The sequence below is a fragment of the Myiozetetes cayanensis genome, unplaced genomic scaffold (assembly GCF_022539395.1).
Source record: "Myiozetetes cayanensis isolate MyiCay16 unplaced genomic scaffold, myiCay2020 scf10, whole genome shotgun sequence".
Taxonomy (NCBI): Eukaryota; Metazoa; Chordata; class Aves; order Passeriformes; family Tyrannidae; genus Myiozetetes; species Myiozetetes cayanensis.
In genome coordinates this window covers 27,925,139-27,951,906 of record NW_026086605.1, presented here as the reverse complement: position 1 = coordinate 27,951,906, position 26,768 = coordinate 27,925,139, and the positions used below count along the sequence as shown (strand labels likewise).

Sequence of the window (26,768 nt, the reverse complement as noted above, 5' to 3'; positions counted from 1 at the left end):
TGTTTTCAGGATACAGCCCATGTTGTTCAGTATTTGTTCACAGAAGGTGGTGTTGCTGTATGAAATGAACCTGTTCCCAGGCAGTTAACCAGAAGAGATCTGCATTGTTCTCTGCAAGTGGCCTGTCACCACTTTTTACCACAATGTTTTTTTATTATGCCTTTGCTAGGGAGAAAAAAAAAAAAGGCAGCTTAGTTTTGTTTCAAATTCTTGGTGAGGGCACCAGTACTCCCATTTTTCCATTTGGAAAAGAGAATTTGAGATGAGCTGAACTGGAATTCTTTGCCATTACTTCTGAATATATAAATTGGTAGGAAGTGTGAGAGGCCGGATTAGATAAAAGTGTACACCATGTCCAGGAACTTGGTGTTGAGTTTTTCTGCCCTGTGTTCTCTTGTGCCCTTCAGGTCTATTTTTCTAATTTCAGAAATCTGTCATTAAAAGTCTTAGGTCAAATAGAAAGGGTCTGTGATTTGGTGGCCCAAGAACTACAGGCAGTATAACATTCTAGCGTTCTCAGGCTCAGCATTGCTGGTGGAGGGAGGTGATTGTCCCCCTCTGCTGTGTGCTGCCATGGCCTCACCTTGAATATTGTGTGCAGAGTTTTGGGCACCTCAATACAAGAGGGATATAAAGCCATTAGAGAGTGTCCAAAGGAGGACAACAAGAACATCCCAAGAAGTTGTGTCAGGGGAGGTTTGGGTTGAATGTTGGAAAAGGGCTCTTCACCCAGAGGATGGTTGGGCACTGAACAGGCTCCTCAGGGCAGTGGTCTCAGCACCAGACCTGTCTGAGTTCAAGAAGCGTTTGGACAATGCTCTCAGGCACATGGTGTGACTCTTGGGGATGGTCCTGTGCAGGGCCAGGAGCTGGACTTCAATGATCCTTCTGGGTCCCTTCCATCTCAGGATATTCCATGATTCTAAATTTCCTAATTAATTTGGTTTTTTCCTCTGAAATAACCGTGTTTGAAGACATTTCAGGGACCAAGTCTGCAGGAATAAGTCCCTAGTACAAACATCTCAATAAAAGAGTTCTGATTCTGTAATTATAGCTTTCTGATGTGTAACCACTTCTGGGAAGAAAAAAAAAAAAATGACTTATGTTTTCTGGGGATAGTATTTAGTTGTCTGAATATCAAATTGGTCTTATTGTATCAGGAAAAGTACTACCCTGTAAACAGATGAAGGAAAGTTCACTCTGCTTGAGATGAGATACAGTCAAGTGCTGCCAAGGTAATTTTGTATGGTTTTCTGGATTATAAAGTACTCTTTATGTATAGAAAGGTTAGGGGGGGTTTGTACAATTGATTGACAAAAAATGGTGAAACATTTAGTTCTGTGTCTTCTCTTCCAAAGACTTACAGTTATGTCTGTAACTTCAATTAGTTGTGGAAGACCAGAACATCCATGGCAGAACATAGAGCATTAGAAGACTATGGGATTATGACTGTCTGAAGTTTTATCCAAAAGGATCTATGAAAATAGCTGAATCTTAGATAGTACACTTGGACTAGATGAATTCTGAAGTTGTCTAGAATAATTTGAAGTATTTTTATATACCTTTCTTTTTAGTTTGCTACATAGTATTATGTAGTTAGTGACTTTAAAAAAAAGCAGGAGACTGGATATAGTGTCAGTCTCCAAAAGATGCACAGATATTTTGCAGCATTCTAAACCTTCCCATCTGCTTCCGATTTGAGCATCATCATAGTCAGTTTTTCCCAGAGCACTACTGATAAGTCACAACTCGTCTGAAGGAAAACACTTCACAGTACATTTTAATAAAATTCTAGTGTTGATTAAAGTGTGACTAATCAGTTACAGAAAATAAAGCATGCATTATCATTTTTATCACTGAGAACTGCATCAGTAGGAACCTAAATTTAGGGTTTAGAGCGTAAGTACAAACGCTCTTCTCTGTATTCTTCACGTGATGCACATCGCACAGATTTCATCTAAATATGCGTCCCTTTTGTAGTCACTACCGATTTTAAAATTCAATGGTAGTTGACTGATTCTTTCATTTTACTTTACAATGGTGGAAACAAATGCAAATTCTAAGGTTTATATGTTTCAACAGAACTTCCAACAGATTTTATTGGGTGAGGCAGGTATTCTGTGCTTTTGTGCTTCTACGCCAATGGGATTTTGGTTTCAGTACAGGCCATTTAATAGAATATGTACGTTTTTATGACTCCAGGGGGATAAAAAGTTCAACTTCACGTCTGTGCCAGCTGCTGAGTTCTAGACCTAAAGGGTTCCATACTCTTTCTGAATAGTTGGCATTGCTGACAACTAAAATGCTTGATGGCTGGCCTTCAACTGTGTTCAGTCTGTCATACCCAGCAAGGGAAAGCATTCATACTTTCAGTGTTCTGTTGTGAAAGACCAAAATATGACAGAGCCATAGGTGTTTGTTTTTCTTTTAGAGAGAAACGCTTTTGAGGTAACAAAGTGTTTTTATCATTGTTTAGAAGAATGTTAATTATAAGGATTTGTAGTGCTTAAAGACTGTTTAAACTGCAAAAATGTCGAGATAAGTTTGTATTCTCATATCTGAATGAAAAAGTTTTTTTTAGCTCCAGCACATGTTGTGTTGGTTCCCCCAGGAGTGTTATTTTACTCTCTTGAATTTTAGAGTGTAGTCAGTGTACTTTTCTGTGGGTCTGTGCTTGATAGGTCTGCTTATGGTGAAAGCCTTTAACCATTTGGTGATGAGGGGGGGTGGTGGCTGAGGTGTCTCCTGATTTCCTTAAAGAATCTGTCATGCCTCCATGTGTTCAGAGCTGTTGAGATGATGGCTCTGACTTAGTGGTTTGCTGAAGGCAGTGATCTTCTTGGGAAGTTTTCTCATTCCCAGCTATGTGTTCCTGTGACCTGTGTGCCTTGTCAGACGTTAGCAATCCTGCAGCCTGTGTTTGAGATTCTGCCCAGCTGGGTGTGTTCGGTTTGCACAGCAAGGTTTTGGGAGAAGGGGGAGCTACATGGGGGAACTCTTTGCTCTGGGAGGAATCCCATGCTGGAATGGGAGGAGTGAGGAGTCCTCCCCCTGAGGAGGATTGGCAGAGACAATGTGTGTGAACTGACTGCAATCCCTATTCCCTGTTCCCTTGTGCCACTTGCAGAGAGGAGGTAAAAGAGTTTGGGAGTAAAGTTGAGCCCAAGAAGGGATGGGGGAATGAAGTGAAGTGAAGCTGTTTTCAAGATTTATTTCTCATTATCCTACTCCACTTTCATAGGTGATATATTAAACTAATTTTCCCAAGTTGAGTCTTTTTTGCCTGTGGCATGAATCAGTGAGTGATCTCTCCCTGTCCTTATCTCAACCCGTGAGCCTTTTGTTGTATTTACTCTCCCTATTTAGCTGAGGAGGGCAGTGACAGAGGGGCTTTGGTGGGTGCCTGGCATCCAGCCTGGCTCAACCCACCACACTATTAAAAAAGTTAAAATTTTTAATTTAACATTTAAATTTAGAAAAGAAAGAAAATAAATAATAATTCTAGACACACTGAGGCATAAGGCAATGTGATAGAACATTAGTGTAGTTTTGAAATTGTGTGCTCTGTAGTATTTTGATAGGGCACAAGACCATGAGATTTTAAAGTTGTAGCAGAAATGTTTTTCTTTTAGCTCAAAGGGTTCCTGAAAGTGTTTCTCACCATTTGAATTACTCTGTAAAAAAGACAAATTGGAGAAATACTTGACCTTTTGCAGGAATCATAGGGGGAGGGAGAAGAGGATCACCTATCAGAATGTGGTCTAATATGTCCCCCGGGACAGGCAGAAGCTAAATTTCATTGGCTCTTTTGTCAGAGAGAAATTGCAGTCTGGGCAGCATTCCCGGGATCAGTATTATGATAAGAATGCGCGCCTCGGAGTCTGTGTGCCAAGTGATCAAATTTTATTGTTGCTTCCATCCACGCGAGGCAGCCTATTAGCCAGGTGGCAAGTGCGGCCCAGCGAGGGTCTGGAGCACGCTGGGAAAGGTGGCTGTGAAATTGGCCTGATGGCTCAGCGGCACAGAGCCAAGTCTGGGGGGTTTTGATAAATTTCTGCAGCTCGGGAAGGCTTATGAAGTCAGTCGTATCCCAACTAGCCCTGTGCTTCCAGGGATGTCAAATGCATCAGAAGTTAATTGTATCCCAAGAGGAAGCTGAGATTGTGGTTGGAGGAGCTTTGGGATGGGAACCTCCAAAGGTGAGGTAAAGCAGTTGACTTTTACATCTGTCTTGAAATGCAAAGGTATTTGTTAGATAAATGGTTTTGGATACTTGGACAGCTGTGGGATATGATGGAAGGAGTTGCACAGCGAAGGCTTTAGCTCAGTTGTTATTTGACAAACCTTGACAAGTCAGATTCTGACTGCACCTCTCTGCGCTGAATGAACTGGTGGCTTTGATTCGTCACTGTCTGCAGGCTGATGGCTTTCCTTTTGAGGGTGACCTGCTATAGAAGTGCTTTTCTTGTAACAGCAAGCTGTTGGCAGATTCCTTTTTGCTCCAAAGTTTGGGGAGTGAGCTGATTTTTCAGCTTCTACTGGCTCACTGGATGAAGAGCATCAGAGATGACTGGGAGGAATCCTGTGGCTTTAGTGGGAGCGCAGAGCCTGCTCTCGCAGCACAGCAGGCTGTGGAGTCCTGGAGATGACTCCAGATGATGCAATTACACATGCCAAAATAAAATACTCAAGATACCCTCTAAGACATCAGGAGGCTTAGACTCTTTCTACTATAGGAAATCACATCTGCCAGGGCAAAGTAAAAGCCTGGTGGAATTTTCTGGCCCTGCTGCCGAGGCTTATGCCTCAATTCTCGTGGCCCTGATAATGAATTCCTTGTGTCACTAAATGCTGTGGAGAGTATGGGGCATTGTGAGTTGTGCAGACTTGTGGCGTTCTGGAAAATGCATTCTGTCTGTCTGGTACTGCACAGTCCCACCTTACTCAGGAATTTATTTGTGCTCTAATACTTCTAGATATGCCCTGGGGCAGTGACTTTTCAGGAGCTTGATCGTGTAGAACATTTTGTCTTATATGGCAGCAGGAAACTGAGGATGATGAAAGCAAAAATGTGCAACAAAGGCAGTTGTGAAAGAGTGAAACAGGTCCTTCAGATACCACCTGTTCAGGGTGTGTGCTCAGAAGGGAAAGCTCTGGTTGTTCTAGGGTGCAGATTCTCTCCTGTAAGTGAAGGGGCCAAGTGATATGAAGATTCCTCTGATACCTCTCAAGTGGACAACCTGTTTAAGAATCTGGAAAAGCAGCTGTCTCTGTTCTGCAAAACAATTATATCACTATGCTAGACTTAGTCTTTTTATTTAACTTCTAGCTAGTAATGTTCATGAAGTAAAACTCCTGTGTCAGTAAGTGGAAAGTTGTACGGCTCTGATAAAAAAATTTTTTCTCAAAAAAGAGGGTGACCTGACTTAGAGAACAGCAGTTGTAGATTTTTAAGTGGTTTTTTTTTAATTATAGAGATTCATCCTATATTTTCTGTCAGACTGGAAGTGGAAGGTGAATCAAGAGCTTTTGCCATTAATGGCAGCAGCACTCATTCGTTATTCTGCCTGCCTACACAACCCACCAGCCAGGTTAGATCAGTACTGAAATGAACCAGTTGATGTTTAAGTCTGTTCTGTTTCTGCATGATGTCTTGTTTCCTTCAGACTATTTCAAGGTAGTATTTCTGAAGCTCTATAAACCTCCTCACAAATTATTAAAAATTTTTTTTTGCCATCAAGGATCCAAGGACAACTGGAAAGTCCTGGAAAGATCAATGGTATGCTGAACTAATCTGAGGTTTTTGACCAGATATATAGAAAGGCCAAACCACTGTAATGTCAATGTGAAAAATTATATGATATGCAGTGCTTGAATGATACATAATTCTTTGCATTTTTACTACCTTGCTAGAATAACTTAATGATTGTTTATTAAAACTCAAGGGAATGCAGGCATAAAAGTAATTTTAAAAGTTAGCTTTCATCTAGGTGTGTTTTTACTTAAGTGATTTTGAACAATTAGTTGCCTCAAAGATTGGATAAATGTGCCTGAACCATATCTCAGGCTCTTATTTCCCCTCTTGCTACCTGGAAAACTTGGTGTCCAGAGGCTGGAAAGTGATGTGCTTGTTCACCAGTTCATTTTATTTCATATATCAGTCTCTTTGGATTTGTTCAATGAGATGTTCTTGCTCATATGCCTTCTGTTCCGCAGACAAACCTTCCAAGCCCCAGATTTGCCACAGGTGGTATGATGTTTGCTTTTCCCAGTGTGCTGTGGGGTTTTTTTCCACATGTAAATTTGTTGAAAAGGGTTTCCTTAATGAATTCCTATCTGTGGACATGAACTTTGAAGTAGGATTTGGAAATTTGATATGGCTGCTTGCCCTTCACAAAATTCACATTCACAACTGTAATAGTCCTGTAAAAGCAATATACTCACAGTTTTTCAAACTCTCTGGGTTACAGCAACTCTGGCTAAGTTTTCTGGTGGCATTCTTGAGGCTGTTAACCGAAGCATCTTCCAGTCTGCCACGTGGGTCTGCAGTGTATTTTCACTGTGCACAGATTGCTAACAAAAAGCCTATTGTTCAGGACTATAGTTTACCTGAAAAGGATTAACTCTGCCTCTGAAACCTCTCCCATCTCTGGTTAAGAGAGCCCTCAGCTGCCTCGAACTCTGACACTGCACACAGAGACATGTTGTGAGCACCACATGCTTTTCTCATTCTCCCCTTTGCTCCCACCCCAAATCTCAGATGCTGAAGGTTATTGCCCCTGGGTTTTTTGTGGGTATTTTATTTAACTCTTTGTCTCTAGGCCATGTCTGTGCCATGATCTGAATTTACAGAACCTTTAAAACAAGTTCTGTTTCATAAATTGAAGTAAAGGTATGATTAGCTGAACAGCCACCCTGCAGAAGTGACACGCTGATGGCTGGAGGAAGTGAAGGAGCAGGAAAGAAGTAACTGGAAGCTGGAGTGAATGGTCAAGTATTTAACCTGTGATCTGTACAGATGAGTCCTTGTATGATCAGGTACTTAATTGCAATTGAATTACTTTAACTGTTACGTTACTTTAATTAAAGTTACTTTCCAAGCTTACTTTCCTTAAATACATACTGTATTTAACAGGTAGCACAGTCCTTTGTGAGAAAGAGCTAATTTAAGATGAATAAAGTACTTCAGCTGAAAAGTGGTGAGGCAGTTGGGGCAACGTGGGAATGAATCAGAGGAACAGAGTGCAGGCAAAGTCAGGTGTCTGAGAAGTTTTTGGCATCAGAAGAAGAGACAGGTGAAGGAATGAGTTGAATGTGGCCCTGGAACTGAAGGAACTGGAACTACTGAGAAGGGAAGTAGTAACTAGAGATAAATGGTAAGACAAGAAAAAAGGAATCCACAGCCTGAGAAGAGTTTGCTCTTCAAAGTGAATCAGTCTGACTGGAGCTTTGCCACTGTGAGTCCCTGCTGTCTGTCTGTCCTACTTAGAGCTGCTGGTTCCTGCACTCTGTGCTAGCAGGGTGACCACCTCTACCCCTCCAACCCCCTCCCTCCTGAATGAGGTTTAAATGAGCCCAATTTAGATATTCTGACAGTTCCGTGGGACCTGCCAGTGGCAGAAAATCTACATTTTTCTGAGTTAGCTAGGTCGCTACTGTATTCGTACAATTCAGATTATTCTTTTCCCAGATTGAATTCTGGTATCTTTCAGTTAATAGTATGTAAGGATCTCAGATTTAATCTTAGCACTGAAAAGAATTTGTAGATAAATTTATGGATATAATATGTTACTGGTGACAAGCATTGCGAGGCTTTACTTTTGAATTTGTGCCTCTTATGGTTGTTGTAGTGTATAAAGTTCTGAAAAATTAGAGTTGTGAAAAAATTTATTCAGTTGTTTTATTTTATTCTTAATGGTACTTGTGTCGAAAATGCCATCGAGAATGGCACGAAACATTTTGAAAAACTTACACATTAATAATTAAGCAGTTTGGATAACCATATAAAAATAAATATTTAAGTAAATTGATTTTTATAGAATTAAGTATGTTCTCAAGTAGCATTTCATGCTGATGAAGTGGAATAAATAGTAACACAGTGAGGTCTCTCACATAATTTAATAATTGTCATTAACTCTTGTCCCATTTCTCACAGAGGGTTTATAGTTCCTCTTTTAAAAATGGGAGAGATGAGTTTGGAACTGACACAAAAATTCTGTAAGTCATAAAAGAGGCTGTGTCCGCATTACCAAGCAGTGAGGTGTAATAGGATCAGATCTGTCAGGTGCTGTGAACCTGGCATCTGTGCCCTACAGGTGGGGAGAGTTTGATTTCAGGCTGGTCCCGGTCTGATTCTGTGGCTGAATTCCTGTTGGTGGTTGGAGCGTGTACAAGGTACACCTGAAGCTCATCCTGTGATCTGATTTTATTCAACAGAAATCTGGTTCCTGTACTTGATGGCTGCTTTGCAATGTAAAGCAAAGCAAGGAAAGTAGGGTTGTTTGGGAGATGGACTTGAGAAGTGCAGTCCTGATTTGAATTAAATGCTAATGTAGACATACCTGGAGTCGTGCAGATCAGGAAGTTCACCAAAATAGTTTTGTTTGGTAAGAGAGCTTGTATATCTGATACATGGGATTGGGATCAGGAAAGGCAGGGAATGCTCACAGAGTTGAGAACAGTTACTTCATCAGTTTGAGAGTTTGGAAAACTGTTAGGAGGACATGGTTCTAAAACAAACCAAACCTGAGCAGCAGTGTTCAGAAATGTCTCTGCTTTGTAAAGCGGCCTTTTTAATAATACAGAGTGGACTTTGTATAAATCAGATACTGGATACGGGGAGATTGGAGGGGTGAAAACAGAAAGCACACCAACGTTTTTTCTGTCTGTTATTGTTCTGGAGTTGAACAGAAGATTCCTTGCTTAGAGAGAGGCGAGAGATGGATATATTTTGCAGATTCTTTACTTAGTTTAAAAAAGGGAAGACAATTTCCACAAACACTGTTTCATGGCCATAATGTTTTTTCAGTTTTACCGTGGAAGAAATAAGTCAAGTGTCAGCCTGTCTGCTCAGAGGAGACAGTTGTCTTTAAGAATTGGTGCTATCTGATATTCAGGATGGGTTCGGGTTACCATTGAGCACAAATTTATTATTTATTACCACGACTATTAAACCTCAGTGTGTGAGGAACTGCTTATAAATGGACATGGAGACAGAAGCATTCTGACCTTCTTGAAACGGTAAAGGTCTTTATGCTGCTTAGAAAGGAAAAGAGGAGGAGAGTGGATGCTGAAACTCTCCCTCTGCTGGAATCATGCAGGCACATGATTTGTCCATCTGTACCCATACTGTTGGCCTTGATATTCAAAACTAAGTCATTACATCTGAACACTGTAAGATTGATTGTGTGTGTTTTTAATAGTATAGCCAGATGAGTGGTGTTGAAGCCTGTGTGTTATCTTCAAGGTTAAGATCACAGTCATAAGACTGGGACTTCTAAACGATAAATTTCTTGTAGGATCCTCTTGAAAGCTTTGGATGATGGAAACATTTAAAAATTGTGACAGTGATAAAAAGTGGGAATAGTTGGCAGTAGGTGGCATCTGCTCATCGTGGAATCAAACCAGCAAAGCTGATAAGCCCCTCTCAGCTTTCCACAGTGCATCTGAAAGCGCTGGGATTTGCCAGGAGGCAGGCAAGGCTCTCAGCTGTTGAGAGTGCTGGGTAAGAGCCTGTGCCGTGCTTTCCTCTGATGCTTGGATGTGCACCAGTTCAAAAGCACAAATGAAAAATCAAACCCACCCTATTGCCACTTTTGTCCAAATCCTTGGCTTGCTTTTTTCTTCCCAGGAGTAATTGTGCCTGTGTGCAACTACAGTAAACCTGTTGATCACTTCTCAGTATATTGCAGTGTCTCGTGTAGTGGAACTAATGGGGTGACACCACTGGATTTGTGTGTGAAGCTGCAGTCCTGCAGACTCTCTAGTGTTTAATAAAGATTGACTTGTGCATTGTTTGTTTTTTCTGTTGGTGTCACCAACAATATGTCCTTCCTCTAGGAGCTGACTTTTTAAAAGAGAAAATAAAACCTGGAAACTTGATATCTGGAGGCTTGCAGGTCTGGCTGGTGTAGACCACATGAATCCAAGAGTTATTAGGAGAGACTAGAAAGGCTTATTTTCATAGGAAAACTCTATACAGAGATTTTTAGCACCCTTCCTCCCTGACAGCACCATTCATCTAACACAAATGTGTATTTAATCTAAAGGATAGAAATGTTTTTGTTAGAGTTTTTTAAATAGTTGAGTGATTAATTATATAATATAAATAAAATTATTTTAAAACTGTTTTTCATGTCAGTATTTTACAAATATAGTGCAACTGTGCAGCTTTTGGAAATGCATGAGCCTTAAGAAGTTTTTGTCTAGCTGGGAGCAGCTCATAATAGCAGAAGGTTTCTGTAATTCCAGATAGGAGTATCTGCAGTGTGCAGCTCACATCATAAACTGTCAACACAATTTCTTCAGATATCTCTCTAATCCAATTCTCTTTGTGTTTTGCAGATCAATAGAAATATGCATTTCCATAATATCACCTTTGAACTAATGAAGTGGAAGTACAGATGAAAACAGTCTGGAGGAAGCTTGAAGTACAATACAGTTTCATTCGGTTTCCTAATTCTGAGGTAAGGTTAACACATGCAAAATTTTATTTCAAGTATTTCAGGGATAAAAAGCACATGATAAGCAGCCACCATATCTTTCTAATAAAAAACTTCTAAGCCATGTTTTTGTATGCTAGTGACAGTCTTTAATATCATATTGAAACAGCTGTTTGATCTGACCTCTGTCCACGTTTCAGTCATGGATGAAGACAAATCAGCATCAACTGCAGAGACATCTGTTGCACAAAGACACATTGGAAAAAAATTACAGACAAATTTTGTTTGGTGCAATCTGTCTGGTCATCAATGTTACTAAAAGTTTAGTTGATTATTAATTTATTTTAGTTTATTATTTTCCTGATATGACTGGGCAGAAGCTTTACAGTGTCAAGGGGCAGGGCATGAGCGTATGCAGTTGGGTTGGAAACTCTGGACGCAATTTTAAAAAGGGAAACACAAAACACACACACCCAACCACCTTCACAAGTTGCTTTTTTTGCCTTCTGGTCCACTGTCCTTTTAAAGAGTAGTAGTATTAGCAACAGATGAGGGACAAGGGTTGTTTTATGCTTTCCCCTGTATGTAAATAGCTGATCTGGCAAAAAAATAAAGTGGCAGCACCACTCCCACCATGGAATCTCCCTATCTTGACGTAGTTTGTTTTCTTTTTACTAGGGATTATGGGCTTGTAAGTCAACAAACACACAAATGGCAAAAAGAAGGAGCTTATCAGAACCAAATAAAAGCCAGTCCTCTTGCTAATCATTTCTGCTTCTATGTACTGCCTCTTGTTTTCATACCTTTTGTACTTGAATTTCAATAGCAAGGGGGCAAAGACAAAAGACAAAAAAATAACATCATCAAGGCCAAAAGAGGAAAATGCTATAAATACCAGATGTGAAGAGAGCACATCATGTCAGGTGTTGATCAGACACTTTATGTGCTTCCTGAGTGAGAGATCAGCAGTATGGTATTTCATAGCCTGACCTGCTTTCAGGTATATCTTTAAGCCCATTTATGACTTTGGACACCCTCAAAAACCAGTGAAAGTGAGTGATTTAGTTTTAAACATTTGTTATATATGAAAGGTGTCTTGTTTGCATCTAAAACTGCAGCTTGATAATTTATTTGTTAGCTCCTAGTTGGTTTACAGAGGGAAATAAGGATTAAATCTCTTTGCTTGTCTCATCCATGTAAAGGCTTGATGAAGGGTATCATCTGTCTCTCTTGATAGTTTTCAAGATGTTTTATCTTTCTTCAATATGGAATCTCTGGAATACAGCCCTTTACTGTACTTCTGCTAATTCTACTCTATTTTTTTGAGACAGTGTAAGATGTTCTTACATCTTAATTAGTAGTGTAAATAGGTCTGTTTTCAGGTGCACCTGTGAGTTTGTGCCAGCAATTCTAGTGCAGTGCAACTGGAGAAATTCAGACTAGTCTATTACGCCTGATCAGGAGGGCTGTGTGTGCTTAATTCCCTTCTGGAACTGGTGTCCTGTGTAGTGTTGTCGCTGTATTTAATATAAAGATCTTGGTCGTGTGATTCCTTGTTTTCTTTGGGATGTTGAAAACGGGACTTGGATGACTTCCCACCACCACCCATTAAAATGTAAAATACTCCCTTAGTTTGACTTGCCTGGGGCAAGGTGTGAATTAGAAGAGATTAAAGACCTCTAATGTACAACTGCTGAACCAATAACATTAGTTGATGGTTTAGGAGTAACTTCCTACATTTCAGCTTCTGGTGTCCATAGAGTTGTCATCTTTGTCTCCTCCCCAACCAGCGGTGGTAGAACCATCTTTTCTCGTGTGATGGAGCTTGTTCATTCAGCAGCCAGGAACATGTGCCAGGTGTTTCAGGATGAAGGGTGCCAGTGACAAAATGGTGTTCCTGCAGTGATTTTCTTATTAATCATCAGGACTGCCTAAGATCTTCTCTGTTCAGTTAGGAAACAGTTATTGTGTAAGGTTGAGTTAGCTGCTATTGAATTTCCTTGGTGGCAAACTCTTTACTAGGAGTTAATTCCATAACAAACAGGCTGAGCCACTTCAGACTCAGACCACAAATGGGAAATGCAGGTCAGTGGGCTCGAAGCATTTTCCAGGAGTGGAGTAACCAGAAGTCCGTGTCATGTTGTGAATCATTTGATCAAAACAGGAAGTGCCAGTGGTTCCACTCTGGAGCTGCTCTGTTCTGCAGTGTGCTGTCACACATTTTGCTGGCACTTTGGTGTCCTCCTAACAGACTTTCCTTACATCCATTTACCCTGACTTATCCCAGCTTGTTCCAGTAGTGTGACCATCTTGATCTCAGACTGCACAAACCTTCCCTACTGCTAGGCCAAGACTGGTCAGGCTCAGGAAGGTCAGATTAAGCTGTCTGAGAATCCCTTCATTTTTGTGTTGGCTCCATTTGGCTCAGGAGCTCCTGTTGAAAGTGTAATGGGCAACAAATTTCAAAGAAATCAAGAAAAGTTCCTGTGTAGTAAGAGGAGGTTAAATTTTGTATCTTATTTCCCTATCTGAGGATGGGAATTTTATGGGGTAGGACAGAGAACTAATTTAAGATCTTATGGTAAGAAAAGTATACAGGGAATGCATTCACAGTACAGTCTGAAGATGTTTGTATTAATAGGAATGTATTTTGCAGCCAGATTTTTGTAACATGAATGTGTAATTAGAAACATGCAAGATTTCCTTTTTTACTTATTCTTTCTAATTTATTGTTTACATTAGAATGGTAAAATGTGTTTTTCTACTATACATTAATACATGGATTATTTTTGTTTTCTTTCCTTTTTTTCCCTCTTCTTCCCCCCCCCCCCTTTTTTTTCTCCTTGATGTAAAACTAAGCAGGTAAAGCTTCCTTTCTAATGGTTCTGTTTTGAAACAGTTTTAAGTAGTCAGTTATGGAGTAGGTTCCTCTGAGCTAGGTTTAAAAGTCAAGAGAACCCTTCTCCAGAGGTTCCAAGGTTGTGGTGTTAGATGAAGTTTCATGAAATGTAAGGTGAAGTGTTTGTAAAGTGTTGTAGTTAATACAAAATTTCATTAAAATCAATCTAGAGGTCCAGCTAAAATGTATTTTAAAATAACAAACAGCTGCTTGTGAACTTGCCAAAATCTAAGATTGATTTAGGTAAAGGGTCCTTTTTATAATATCCTTAATGTTTATAAGAGCATTAGAAATAATAGAAACCTGCTAATTTTCTCATTTCTAAACCGGATATGTACTGTCCTTGGAAAGAATTAACTGTGCACCATAGCCAAGTCTGGGTAAAGAAGGAATACTTTTACCATGTCCTTAAAATGTGTATGTTTGGGGTTTACAGCACAGTGCAGGAATTGCAGGATCTTGAGTAATAATTTGAATCTGTTATAACTGAAATACTAAGTTCTGTCACTTTGCTCAGGTACCTATAATGAAAAGAATTGGGAAGTAAATTTTAATTAACTGGTTAGTCATATGACAGTTAATTTAAATATTTTGCCACTTTTGGAGAAAAAGAGAAATCTGTTAATACACAGAATGAAAGATAACTTTTAACAGCACAGGTTAACATAAAAAAAAAGGAGGTTTTTTTCTTCCATCTGCTTTGTCACTGACATGATGTGATAATAGTTATTTCTATAACATAATCCAAATATTAAAATGGTGTGGTTTATGTGTGTAGGGAAGAACAGATGTAAAGCACTGGTTCAGCTGCTGTGTGCAAGTGCACGAAGTCTCAGGTGTGTGCACCATGTCTTAGGCTGGTAGTAAGTTTGCTGGTTATAGTTAGAACTAAGCAGAAGTTGCTTAGAAAATTAGTAAGCAGATGCTGATTTCACAGTGAAATGGCTTGAAAAAGAAACAAAAAAGACAGGTGAGGCAGCTATATGCCAAAAAATAGTAAGGCTTGAGTTATATTTACTAATAAAACTGAAGAACAAGGTGTTGTTTAACATCTGTTAAAAAAAATAATATGGATGTGGATGATCAAATACACAAGTTGCATAGGAAAAAAATTATGCTTTTTCCTGTGTTATATATACATAACTTTTGAAGAAAACAGAAGTCTCATAGTCATGATTTTTAATCTGAATTTCCTAGAAGCTGTGGCTTGCTTAGAGTAGTGAGGAGGTTTTTCTGTCAATGTTTTGATACAGACAGGGCATCTTGTGCTCAGATTTTACATGTTTGCAGTTAGGTACAGAAAATTTGAATCCGTTAGAGTGATGCTAGAGGGTCAGTAGTCCCATTGTTAGGAGAATTTCCACTGTGAAGATCTGCAGAAGGGTTCTCAAATGGCTACACCTGACCATGCTTCAAACACTTTTTGTTGTTCTAAGATCTGAAATTCCTGTTCTCATTCAAACATGTTTCTTGAAGCTGCTGGTGTTTAAAAATAATTATTTGTTTCAATTGTCAGGTAAAGCATATGAAACATTTTACAGAAACAGTCCAGTCCTAGGCTTTCAATGGAATGAAAGTAAAATTATCAAGGGGTCTGCCTGTGTGGAGGAGGTCTTTGAGATGGCAGTATATGAGAAGAGGGGTATTTATACAGGTGTCTTGGAATTCTGTGCACTTTGAATTGTTCTAGAACTCAAAATATCTACACCTGCAATCTACTCAGTTTCCCCTCCCCTCAGTAAATTTGTTGTTTGGTGATATTGCCAATCTATGAATTAAGAAGACTTTTTTAATTGAGGGGGGGAGGGAAGTTTGTTTCGTTGGTCTTTAAAAATAGCATCAACAGTTCTGGCGTTTCTTCATTGTCTCTCTACACCAGTAGATGGTACCTTTCCCCCTTCCCTGCCTGCTACTCAGCCAGAGCCTGAGAAATAGGTGAACCCTTTTGTGGGCATACAGTCTGATGGAAAGAGAGCATATTGTCACCAGTCCTCTGACCGGGAACAAAAGATCTTTTGCAAGTCTTGAACCAGCAACTGTGGCTACTCTTGCTGTTGTTTGTCAGTTGGGTGGGTTCAGAATCCAGTATGAAAAGGCTTTCACGTGCCCTGGTGTGGGCTCCTCCATGGGCTGCAGGTGGATCTCTGCATCCCTGTGGACTTCCATGGGCTGCAGGGGCACAGCTGCCCCACCATGGGCTGCACCATGGGCTGCAGAGGAACCTCAGCTCTGGTGCCTGGAGCACCTCCTGCCCCTCCTTCTCCACCAACCTTGGTGTCTCTATGGTTGTTCTTCTTGCAGATCCTCTCTCCTCTCTTCCCTGCCTGCAGTTACATCTGCACAATAACTTTTTTTTCTTTCTTAAATCTGTTACCACAGAGGTGTTGCTGTCATTCCTGATTGGCCCAGCCTTGGCCAGCGGTAGGTCCATCTTGGAACCAGCTGGCACTGGCAGTACAGGACATGGGGGGAGCTTCTGGCAGCTTCTCACAGAACCCCCCCACACCACCCGCTACCAAAACCTGACCACCCAAACCCAATATATTACTGCAGTATTTCATCTGCTGGCTTCGTTCCAGTACAGTTCTTAAGTCAACTGTGTGAAAAATCTCAAACCCCCCGAAGAATGAATACTCAGGATGTGATAAAGGATTGGTATTAAAAGATACTATACACCATTCAGTAGAGAAGGTTCAATAATGACACATTTTTTTTGTCCCCCTTTCTCTCTGCCAAAAATCATTCTGTATTCTCCTCAACTAGCAAGAAAAATTCCTTCCCGTTATGGAATCTGTGGTTTTCCTGTAACCTCAATTTTTCCTTCACAGATTTAATTTGGATCAGCCTTAATTCCATCCTATTGGAGGTGATTAATGTAAGCTAAAGAATCCTGAAAGAAAGAATGTTTTGATAGTGGAGATGTGGAAGGAATGAATTACTCTTAGGTGGAATAACAGCCTTGACAGAAGTAACATAAAAAAAGGCAGAATGAGACAGTTGTAAAAAAGTGATCTTGAATGACTGAGGAATAATTGAATTGTCCAAGTTAACAAAGAGGTGACTTAGGAAACAGATTTTAAGATTTTTAGCTCAAGGAACTCTTTAAACATCAGAGGAGATACCTTCAAGTTTGAGGACAATGGGGAATGGGAGAAATATTTGCCGTAAAAATAGTGTTCATGTCATTCCTATAGTAGTGTGTCTGGGCAGTTTTAAGACATACACCATAAGGATCAAAAAGAAAATTAGGAAACAAAGTGAAATTCATATGAGAAGGGATATATCATATAATCTTTGTCCTTTCTTAGTTTCTTCAGTTCTTACAATATGGAGAGAAAAGCAAAGATTTGAATGGGGAAAAAAAGAGGATTTTTTTTAGCTGAATGTGAAGTTCATATAATCTAAAACCAAACCAAACAAAACCAAGCTGCTACCCTGCATGCTGAAGTTCTGCTGTCATTCGCTCTACTCTGCAACAGGTGTTGAAAAACGTTTTAGTCTGTTTAAAATAGTCTTTTTGCACTCAGAGAAGTGGTATAATTGCTTGAATACAAATAACGTCCCAATAAAACTGTTGAAATCTAAATATTTTAATCTCATTGACCAGAAAGCTCATGTTTGCTTTTAAATTGTGTGTGAAAAGAAATTAAGAGTATTCCTTTAGCACTTGGGTGCAGGGAAATAGGGGACTATAACTGTTGAGGTAAATATTACCTTTGAACTCTTGTCTACTTACTGACAGATCACTGTGCTTGGATTTAGAAATGTCTTTGAAGCTATATTTGATGAAAGTACATTGTTTAAACTTGAGGAGTAGTTTGTGTGCATGTGCATGCCATGTTGTCTCTGTAGTTATTTCAGCCAGCAGATCTACAGTGCACTGAGAGTTTAACTTGGGTTTGCATTAAAATTGGTTCTCATCTCAGCAAAACCTGTGGAATACTAACAGGGTAAGACAGTGCTCAGACACGTACGTCTTGAGTCCTGGAAATATTTCCCAGAGCAGTAATACTTTCTTACATATTTCATATTGAAAATTAAATATTGCAGATACAGAGACTGAACGCAGCATAGAATTAATTTTGTATTTGTATTGTGGAAGCACTTTCTTAATATGGCAATCTAATTTAATACCTGCAGTATCTGTGAGATAACTCTGTATGGGAGCATGTCATGCTTTACACATAAGCATTTGTCACTCAGATACTGAAAATATCTGAATACTTTTCAGGTTCTATGTAAGATAATTAATGTAATTACAGGCTATTTGCTCTCAAATGGAATTGGGTTATTTTTTTTTCCTTCCCCTCCCCCCCCCCTTTCTTTTCTTGTTTTACTGGGCCTTGAAGCTTTGTTAACCTGCTTGTATGTATGAGGCTTCTCCTTGTGAGCCCTGGGAGTTCCTAGTGAGACAGCCTGTGAGGTTAATACCCCCAGCTGTCCACCTTGCTCTTTTCCTGGAGGTCAGTGCCTCTGTGGCAGTATCAGCAAGTGGCAGCTCATCAGCCACAGCTGTTCAGAGCCCAGCATATTAATTTAAACTGCCACTGATTCTAGTTTAGGCTGTTCTGGACTTGCCACTGACAGTACTTGCTCACTTCTTTTGCTCTTGCTGTGAAGGTGGTAACCTCCTCGTGTGTTGTGCCTGAAGCTTGTAATCTCATAAAAACAGCCCAACATGAGTTTCTAGGATGAGTGTCAAGGCTCACAGGTGACAGAAGAGCCACCATTCATTAAAATGTGAAAGAAAAGAGGCTGAAATTTTACGTTATAAGGGCAATGTAACAAATATGAAGAACAAACTTAAATGTTAATTTACAATTCACCTTTATCTAAAATTTTGTTTCTGCAGTATGAACACTTTAAAAAAATCATTTTCACCTGCCACATCAGTGTTTTAGGGGAGTGTGAAGGAGAAACATCTGCTATTTCATTTATTTATCCTGTCCAGCTATTAAAATGCCTCCTTGGAAGACTGATGGAGATCACTCTTTTGAGAATCTCTGTGTTTATGGGAACAGCTGGACAGGGAGTTTCTCCTCTCAGCAGAGTACATTGCTTCTGTGGGCATGGCAGGCAGGTGAGGAAAATGAGGATTAAGGCTTACCTTGCCAAGCAGCGTTTTGTATTAGCAAATCATCGTGATGGTGAACTTGCCATTCTTGTCTCTGCTGTTTGTATCGAGCAAATACTGTTAAAACAAAGCTTGTCACTCGCTTATTGCAATGGGGAGTGCTGAATTTGGTGATTTAAAAGTTATGTGGCTTGCTTATGAAGCAGTATTTGCAAGTGTGTTTTTATCTTGTTCGAAGTGATGTATGAATTAATTTGAACAGCAGTTATCTTCTGGGTAGCAGAATGAAAAAAATATGTCCGTGTTGACAGTTTTAAGCGTTGTGAGGGCAAACAGTTTGGTTCTTGTGAAATGCTCTTCTGTTGGCCTTTTTTACTACTAGATCACATGTCACTTGCTCTAAAAGGGACACCACAGTCCCTTTGTCAGATACCAGAGGGAAAGGGTTTGCAGATCTGGAAGGAGGCAGCAGTGATGCCCCTGTGTAAGGCATCGCCACTTAGTTTGGAGGGGTTGGTTTGTGTTTTTGGCTGAGGATTGTCTTCGTAAGGAATGTTTCCTGTCAGTTCTTAATAAATTGAATCTCTGTCTTCCATGTGTAAATAAGGAAAAAAAAAAAAAAAGAAGGGATTTGAGGTTTCCTTTCTGTTACTCCTTCCTAAACTTATTTATTATCAGCTCTGTTGGGAAAGTGTTTCCTTTAGTAACTTTCAGGCCCACAACGTGAGTGTGAGGAGTGAGAGCTCCGTGAATAGCATTATCAGGTTGACTCTTTTGACCTTGGTAATTACTAATCTATGCAATAGGGTATTTCTAAGCCTTGTCAGCCTTGCTTGTTTAGCGTTCTATTTATTTTATCGGTTTCTACAAGCCTTGAATAGGAAAAGAGGATTTAAAGAGAAAATCCGAAAAAAAAAAAAAAAGAAAAAGAAAAAAAACCCCAACAGTATGTTTATTCTTAAAGGGGTGGAGGTCTTCTAGAGGGGGAGCTGGCTTGCAGAGGGGGAAGACAGTATTCTTATGCTAATCCGCGCTCTGGATAAGGAGCAAAGCAGCCGTGCAAACAATGGAAGTGGAGCCAGAAAGTCTGCGCTGCAGTCTAGCACGCCTTGAAAAGCATGTCAGGCCGGGCGCCTTGGGCTGCCGGGAGGGGCCGCGGGGGCAGCGCCGCCCGCTCCCTCAGCGCGGCTGGCGGCCCGCCAGCGGCGGGGAGAGCTCTCTGCCGACAGAGCCGGGGCTGGGGGGCAGGGGCAACAGCGAGACAAGTAGTTTGCCGTCTTTCTCTCTCTCTTTTCTTTTTTTTCTTTTTTTTTGTTATTTTTTTTCCTCATGTTAAAAAAAGCAAACCCCAGATCCCCCCGTATTGAGTCTGTCTCGGCTCCGCCGCTGCCGTTTTCTTCTTTGTACCGAAATTGAAATTCAGGTGATGTGTCTTTTTAAATAGTAACCACTTTTTTTTCCTGAGTGTTCTGCGTGAGAGGTGTGGATTTTAGCAGCGTGCCCCTCTGCTCGGGAATTAGCCTGCACTACCCTCCTGCGGGCAGAGTTCTGGGATTGGGAAGCGTGTGAGAGCTGGAGCTGCAGGCTGGCCTCAGGACGGCTTTCTGTTCCTCCCTCCTTCTCTTGTAGGGGAAACCAGTGTCAGGGACATAGCCGAACAACCATGGGTTTGTCTGCCATGCTTTGTTATTGATTAAAGCCAGTGACAAAAAGACAGGCTGTTTTCCTTAGGCACCATGAAATGAAAAAATGTGCTCCTCAGCCACCAAACAAAAACCCAGTTTCTGGAGAAGTCTTCATGAGTTCCTGAATTTGCATAATCACCTTTTGCTTTGGAGACAAAAAGTAGTTGCGAATTTCTGCTTCTAGATTGGGCAGAGGTTGTAGGTGTAACAAAAATAAGCCAGGATCATGGGATCTAAGTATAATAAACACCCTGTCAATTCTTTGGTCTGGGGATTTTTTTTGACAAAGATTAATGAAAAACTGTCCTTAAATTATGGAAAAATTACTGTAAGGTTGTGAAAACATTCATTAATCGTCTTTATAGTGCTGAAAGGGATGTTGCACTTTGGAAACCCTTTCTATTAGAGCACTTTTACTTTTGAAGGCACTGGCACTGATTTTAGGGTCCATTGTTCACATCTAAAGAAGTGAGCAAATGTATACTCAGGATTGAGGCCCAGCTTTTCCCTTTCCTCAGCCTAGGTATATTGTTTGTATAAGATTATTGTAACTCAGAGCCAAAACGTGTGATAAGTTTTGTAGGCACTATAGTATGACCATAATATTTTTAGTAGTAACATGGAACATTTCTGAAAGTTTTGGTGAGTTATCCTCCTGTTGCTTATGTTTGGTGAGTAAAAGGCACTCTGTAAGAATGTTTTTGCAAATGAAATTTAAAAGGTTTCAGTTATGATTCCCTGTTTATATTTGTTAAATTTAGAGATGGAATGCATTACATGTGAAGACTTTTCACCTTGTTCCATTAACTAGTATGACAGTAAGGAAATAACAAAAATTATAAAGAGATAATAAAAACATTTAAGCATGATAGCTTCTGGATAGAATAGCAGGAGTTGATGTCATTTGTGATAGAAAGAGCATAGGTGTCCATTTTCCAGTTGTCTAAAGGGCAGAAGCTCTCGGACAGCTAATCAGCGAAGTGATGAAAAAGGGGAAATGGGTCAAGATGAATAAAAATTGTGTAGCGAAATCTTCTTTGAATATTCTCAAATAAGAGGATGTGTCATGTTTGTAACACACAAGGATATGTCTGAATACCTGATGGCATGGCACTGGGAAAACAATGTTGCTGAATTTCATTACAGTTAATTTAATGGCAGAAACTTTGGAGCAGTTAGTTAATTGGAATTCCAGAGTAACAGTAACATGGGCATTCAGGAGTCCAGTGAGTGGCGTCCCCAATTACCTAATTGTGCTGGGCATGGTAAAAAGCAGCTCGGCTTTAATTTCTTCATGGTTAACAACTTTGTTTATGAAACAGATATATCATAATTCGGTACTTTGGGTTCTAAATTCTGCTGTAATATACACACACATTTGATATTTGCAAGCAATGTAAAGTCTTTGTTTCAGAAGACTTCTGTGTGACTATCCAAGGTGGATTTTGGTGACTTTTCCCACTGGCCAGAAAAAGTCTTTTTGTAACACTGTCAACTGTCTTGCTGCAGAAAACAGTTGTTAAGGACTAGTGTTTTTTTAAATGAGCAAATATGTTGCAATACATGTGTTCTAAACACATGGTTATAAATGTCCTACAAAGAGAACTAAGATACAGTCTTTTATTTCAGACTTTTGAGAAGTATGTAATACACTAATGTGCTTTGTTTAACGTTTCAGACTTCATTGCAGCTTGTAGAGGGAGAAAAAATGTTGATACAATTTACACAATCTCTTGGCTTTAAATGTATGCAATTGAAAATAGTTTTAAGTAATTCTAATACAATCCGTAGTTGAATGGAATTATTTCTGTGAGCTTGAACAGATTAGTGCCTAAACAAACAGGGCCTTATTTGAAGTTGGCTTTTTTGATGGCCACTTAGCCAACTAGATTGCAATAGCCAGCAGACTTCTCCATCAGCTGTAGGATTTCTTGACAGATTTTGGTGGTGGATTTACCCTGTTGTTTTTAATTTAATGTATTTGACAGCACTTAAGTGTAGGTAGTTTGAGTGTTTCAGTATGACAGTTTTCTACAATTTGTGTAGGCATGCCCTGCAATATAATTATTGAAACACATTTAAAAAGTAGGTTTGTACAAGTATTTGACAGAATGACACGGTACAGAATATGAAGCTTTCTTCTTGCTATGGACTTGGTTAAATTTCACTGTTTGACTTGGGATAAACTAAAGGTAACTAAGTTCTTTCTGTATTAAGAGTAACAAAATGAAGTTGTAAGAGCTCTCCCAGATCTGAGTCTGCTCCCAGCCTGTTACCTGCAGTTACATGAGATGGTGACCTTTGTAAGCTAAAGACTAATTAATTTTTTGGACTCTATTTAGTTTGGAAATGTGCCCTAGAACCTTCTAACCATTGGTTAGAAATTGTCTTCTAATTTCTGATCTAAATAAATTTTAATGGCTAATCCAATCCATACCTAGTTGTTGTTGAACAAGTAATTTTCTTCAGGTTAAATAGTTGTCTGTCTTTCCTTGTGATAATTCTTGCCGTATTTTCAAAGTGTAATCATTTTCCCACTAACTTTAGCTATCATATTATTTTCTTTTCTTTTTGTCTCCTGTAGTGGGTTGACCCTGGCTGGATGCCAGGTACTGACTAAAGCCATTCTCTCACTCACTCCCCTCTGCCCTCTGCAGCTGGACTGAGGGGAGAAAATATAGCAAAGGGTTCGTGAGTTGAGATAAGGACCAGGAGAGATCACTCACTGATTACAGGCAAAACAGACTCAAAGTGGGGATATTAATTAAATTTATTGCTAACAGAATCAGAGCAGGGGAATGAGAAGTAAAATAAATCTTAAAAACACTTTCCCCCCCACCCCACCTTCCTTCCCGAGTTCTGCCTCCTCCCGCCCCAGCAGTGCAGGGAGACGGGAATGGGGATTACAGTCAGTTCAGCATGGGTTCCTCTCCCCACATGTCAGCAGGTCCCTACCAGGACCCTGCTCCAGCAGGGGCCTCCCATGGGGTCACTGCCTCCTTCGGGCATCCACCTGCTCCACTGTGGGTCCTCCATGGGGCTGCAGGGGTGTCTTCACCGTGATGGGCCTCCATGGGCTGCAGGGGCACAGCTGCCTCACCATGGGCTGCACTGTGGGCTGCAGGGGATCCTCAGCTACAGCACCTGCAGCACCTCCTGCCCCTCCTTCTGACCGTGGTGTCTGCAGAGTTGTTCGCGTGTTCTCACTCCTCTCTTCTCTGGCTGCGATTTTTATCTGCGCAACAATTTTTTTCTCTTTCTTAAGTGTGTTATCCCAGAGTCATTCCTGATGGGCTTGGCCTTGGCCAGTGGCGGCTCCACCCTGGACCCATCTGGTATTGGCTGGACATGGGGGAAGGAAGCTTCCAGCAACTTCTCACAGAGGCCACCCCTGTAGCCCCCCTGCTACCAAAACCTGGACATGTAAACCCAATACGTCTCCAGAGGTCTTTCTTTCCTGTTCCTGAGATAGTAAGGATCAATCCTCCTAGGCGTATGTTGAATTTATCAATCATATTGTCTCTGTGCTATTCATGCCTTACTGTTTCCCCTGGGAAATTTCCCTAGGAAATACTAGAGTAGTATTTGTGTCTTTCTCCCAGGAACATCACATGGATGTGTCTGATGTTCTGTAATCAGTTAGTGTCCTTGAGTCCTTGGACATAGCTGGCTCCTGTGCACGAGCTTCTAGTCTATGTGAAGTGGAAATTCTTTAGAGTTCCCAATATGTATTGCTTTCCCAATTTTATGCTGTTGTATTTCATTCCATTTCTGTTACTTTGGTTCTTCATGTGATCCCAATCTTCTTGAATAAAAGCAACACTCAGCTGAACTGACAATCTGTGTTTGTCAGCAAAGTTTATTGAAATTTTACTTTTTGTGCCTCGTTCATTAATGAAAAGGATGAATATTCTTCAGTCAAGCTGAATCAAGAATCAAGGCCCTTGAATGTCATTTGAACTAGACCACTAATCTCTGTTCTTGAAAATACTTGTCTGCCCTGTAGTGAATTCTTTACTGTTCTTACAATCCCTCTTTCCTTCATCCAAAGCAGTAATTTTCTTTGTGGCACTGTATCAGGTTTTTTATTATCTAACAGGAAAGTTGTGCACTGGCTTAGACTGACAGTCCAGTTTATCTCTGGCATTCCGTTCCAACTCAGAGTTCTGTTCAAAACTCTACTTGTGATTGAGGTAATGTGCTTACATCTACCTGAGTCACTTCTTGCCCCAATTACTCATAGGAGAAACATTTAATATGTTTTTAGTTTTGTTTTGGCAAATACATTAACTTGGTATTATATGTACTGCTGCAAATGTTTTGAAATATCTTGTCTGTTGAAATGGATTATATGTTCCAATTACTGTACAGTCCAAGATTGACATTTTTTCATCTATTCCCCTTTTACAATACTGCCTTTGTTGTTGCATTCAGCAGTATCATTCTTTATTGGAATTTGGAGCAGCACAGCTCATTTGGTTTGGGGATCATGCTGTTAAAAATATTACATAGCCACATCTAAAGAACAGTTACCACTGAACTTGGAATCATTTTGGACCATATGGCAGGTCTTCCACACTTCCAGCTTCATATATTTGAAATCATACAGGGCATAGGACTAGACTGCCGTGATAGTGCCGTGAATTCACTGCCAAGTTCCACTTCAGAAAAAACACACAGTTTTAATAACAAAAGCATTTTCTTCGATAAACTCTTATTAGGAAGGATAATAAAGTACACTGCTGACAATGGGGTGTTACAATTGATGAGTAAGTTACTTTTTAATGGGTCATAGTTGAACACTTCTTCATGGCTATAGTAGAAAGAAAGGAGAGATTGGGAACTTCAAAATCAACTGAATGATTTATGGGTTTGAATTTCTTCAGCATGATTCTGTTGGCAGAGTAGCATTCCAGGTGTTAATTGGTGCTTTAACACATCTGAAGTGGTTATTTAATTGTGTCATTTCACACTGTTAGATAGGTTTTGGAGAAACTCCAGCTGTTGCTCACTTTCAGTAGTGTGCCTTAGCAGTGCTGCTAGTCTTCCTCTTTAATGGGAGTCCATTAAAGATGGATTGTGTGATTTGTTTTGGTTTTAGTGAAAGATTTTCTCATATGAAGGGCATAACTATGTCCTTGTGGGGTGTGGCATTTGTTAGAAGCACTAAAACACTAGTCTGAGTTTTGAAAGTTTTTTAAGCTGTTAAACTGCGTAGCTGGATTGGAGCACCAGGTGATCTTTAGAACAAAATGTCTTCAGCTTTGTTTCTGCAAAAGACCAACATAGACCATTAGAAAACTGTCTTAGCTTGTTTAGCTCAGAAGCTTACAGGAAGAAAAGGAAGAGTTCAAGGGATGTGCAGTAGAATAGGATATGTGTCCACACTGCAGTTCACGTAGTTCTGGCACATGCTACTGTAAATCTCTAGCTTTTCCTTGGTGTCTTAAGCTCACCTGCTCTACAGTGAGGTGTTGCCATTGGTGCAGCAGGGTTCAGCAGTGTTTGTCTGCCCAAGCCTTGCAACCAGCCATGGGGCCTTCCTGGCTAAGCGGGAACTTGGCACTGACTATGTGGCACCAACAGAAAGATCATACAAGTGATGGTGCCATATGTGCGTAGGAGTTTTTCCTTGCTTTCTTGAGGTATTCTTTTAAATGCTGGTAGACATTCTCAAATTAGAGTGGGTTTAAAATGGGGAATTATAACAGAATTTCTTCTCTGTTTCATTTTATTATATGGTTTTATATAAGTTTTTATACATATTTACATTTTGATACATATGTATATGGGAAAAGTGAAATATTGATGGAAGGAAGACTCAGGTACAAAATACTGGTTCGAGTGGAAAGCATTGTTTCTTGCATAGGCTTTAACGGCATTTTTGTAAACTACCTTAGCTTGTGTCACTGAACAAAAGTCATAACAAAGTTGGAGGGATGTCTGATGTTTTATAGCTAGAAGGACATTCCTTATCAGCTGTCAGAGTTGGTCCCATTTCTTGTGTATGGGGAGGACTAAAGAGTGAATATTTCTGCTGTCTTAGGTCTTGCTCTTAGGTCTGCCTGGCCGGGAAGGTCCCGTTGAAGTTACTGGTGCTCCGGATGCCTGCAAAGCGCGTGGTTCTGAGTCTGTCTCACCGTACCTGGCAGCAATCCTGGCAAAAACCGGGGCTGCCGTGGAGCTCGGGGAGCACAGCCTGGGCTGGGCGCTCGTCCCTGGCTCCCTCTGGCATGGAGGCTCTTTGTCCCTGAGCTGGGGAGAAGTCAGAGACGTGTGAAAAGTAGGCCAGGGGTCGGGCCGGCCGCCGTGCCCGCCGAAATTGGAAGTGACGGACACCTCCCGGCTCGGCCGCTAATTTGCCCCCATGTTAAATGCCTCCGAAGACTAATTAAAATGAAAAGTTCTTGGGTCTCGCCGACAGACAGATTGAGTTATTGATGCTGGAA

At 40.3% G+C, this 26,768-nt stretch overlaps 1 protein-coding gene across 1 annotated transcript in view; it reads left to right on the top strand.

Annotated features, from left to right (window-relative positions):
* BMPR1A (bone morphogenetic protein receptor type 1A) overlaps positions 1–26,768 on the top strand; it is a 77,702-nt gene that overhangs the window by 26,393 nt on the left and 24,541 nt on the right. The window contains exon 2 of the mRNA XM_050336643.1: positions 10,564–10,685. The gene's annotated coding sequence lies outside the window, so the exon portion shown is untranslated. The remainder of the gene's footprint in view (positions 1–10,563; positions 10,686–26,768) is intronic.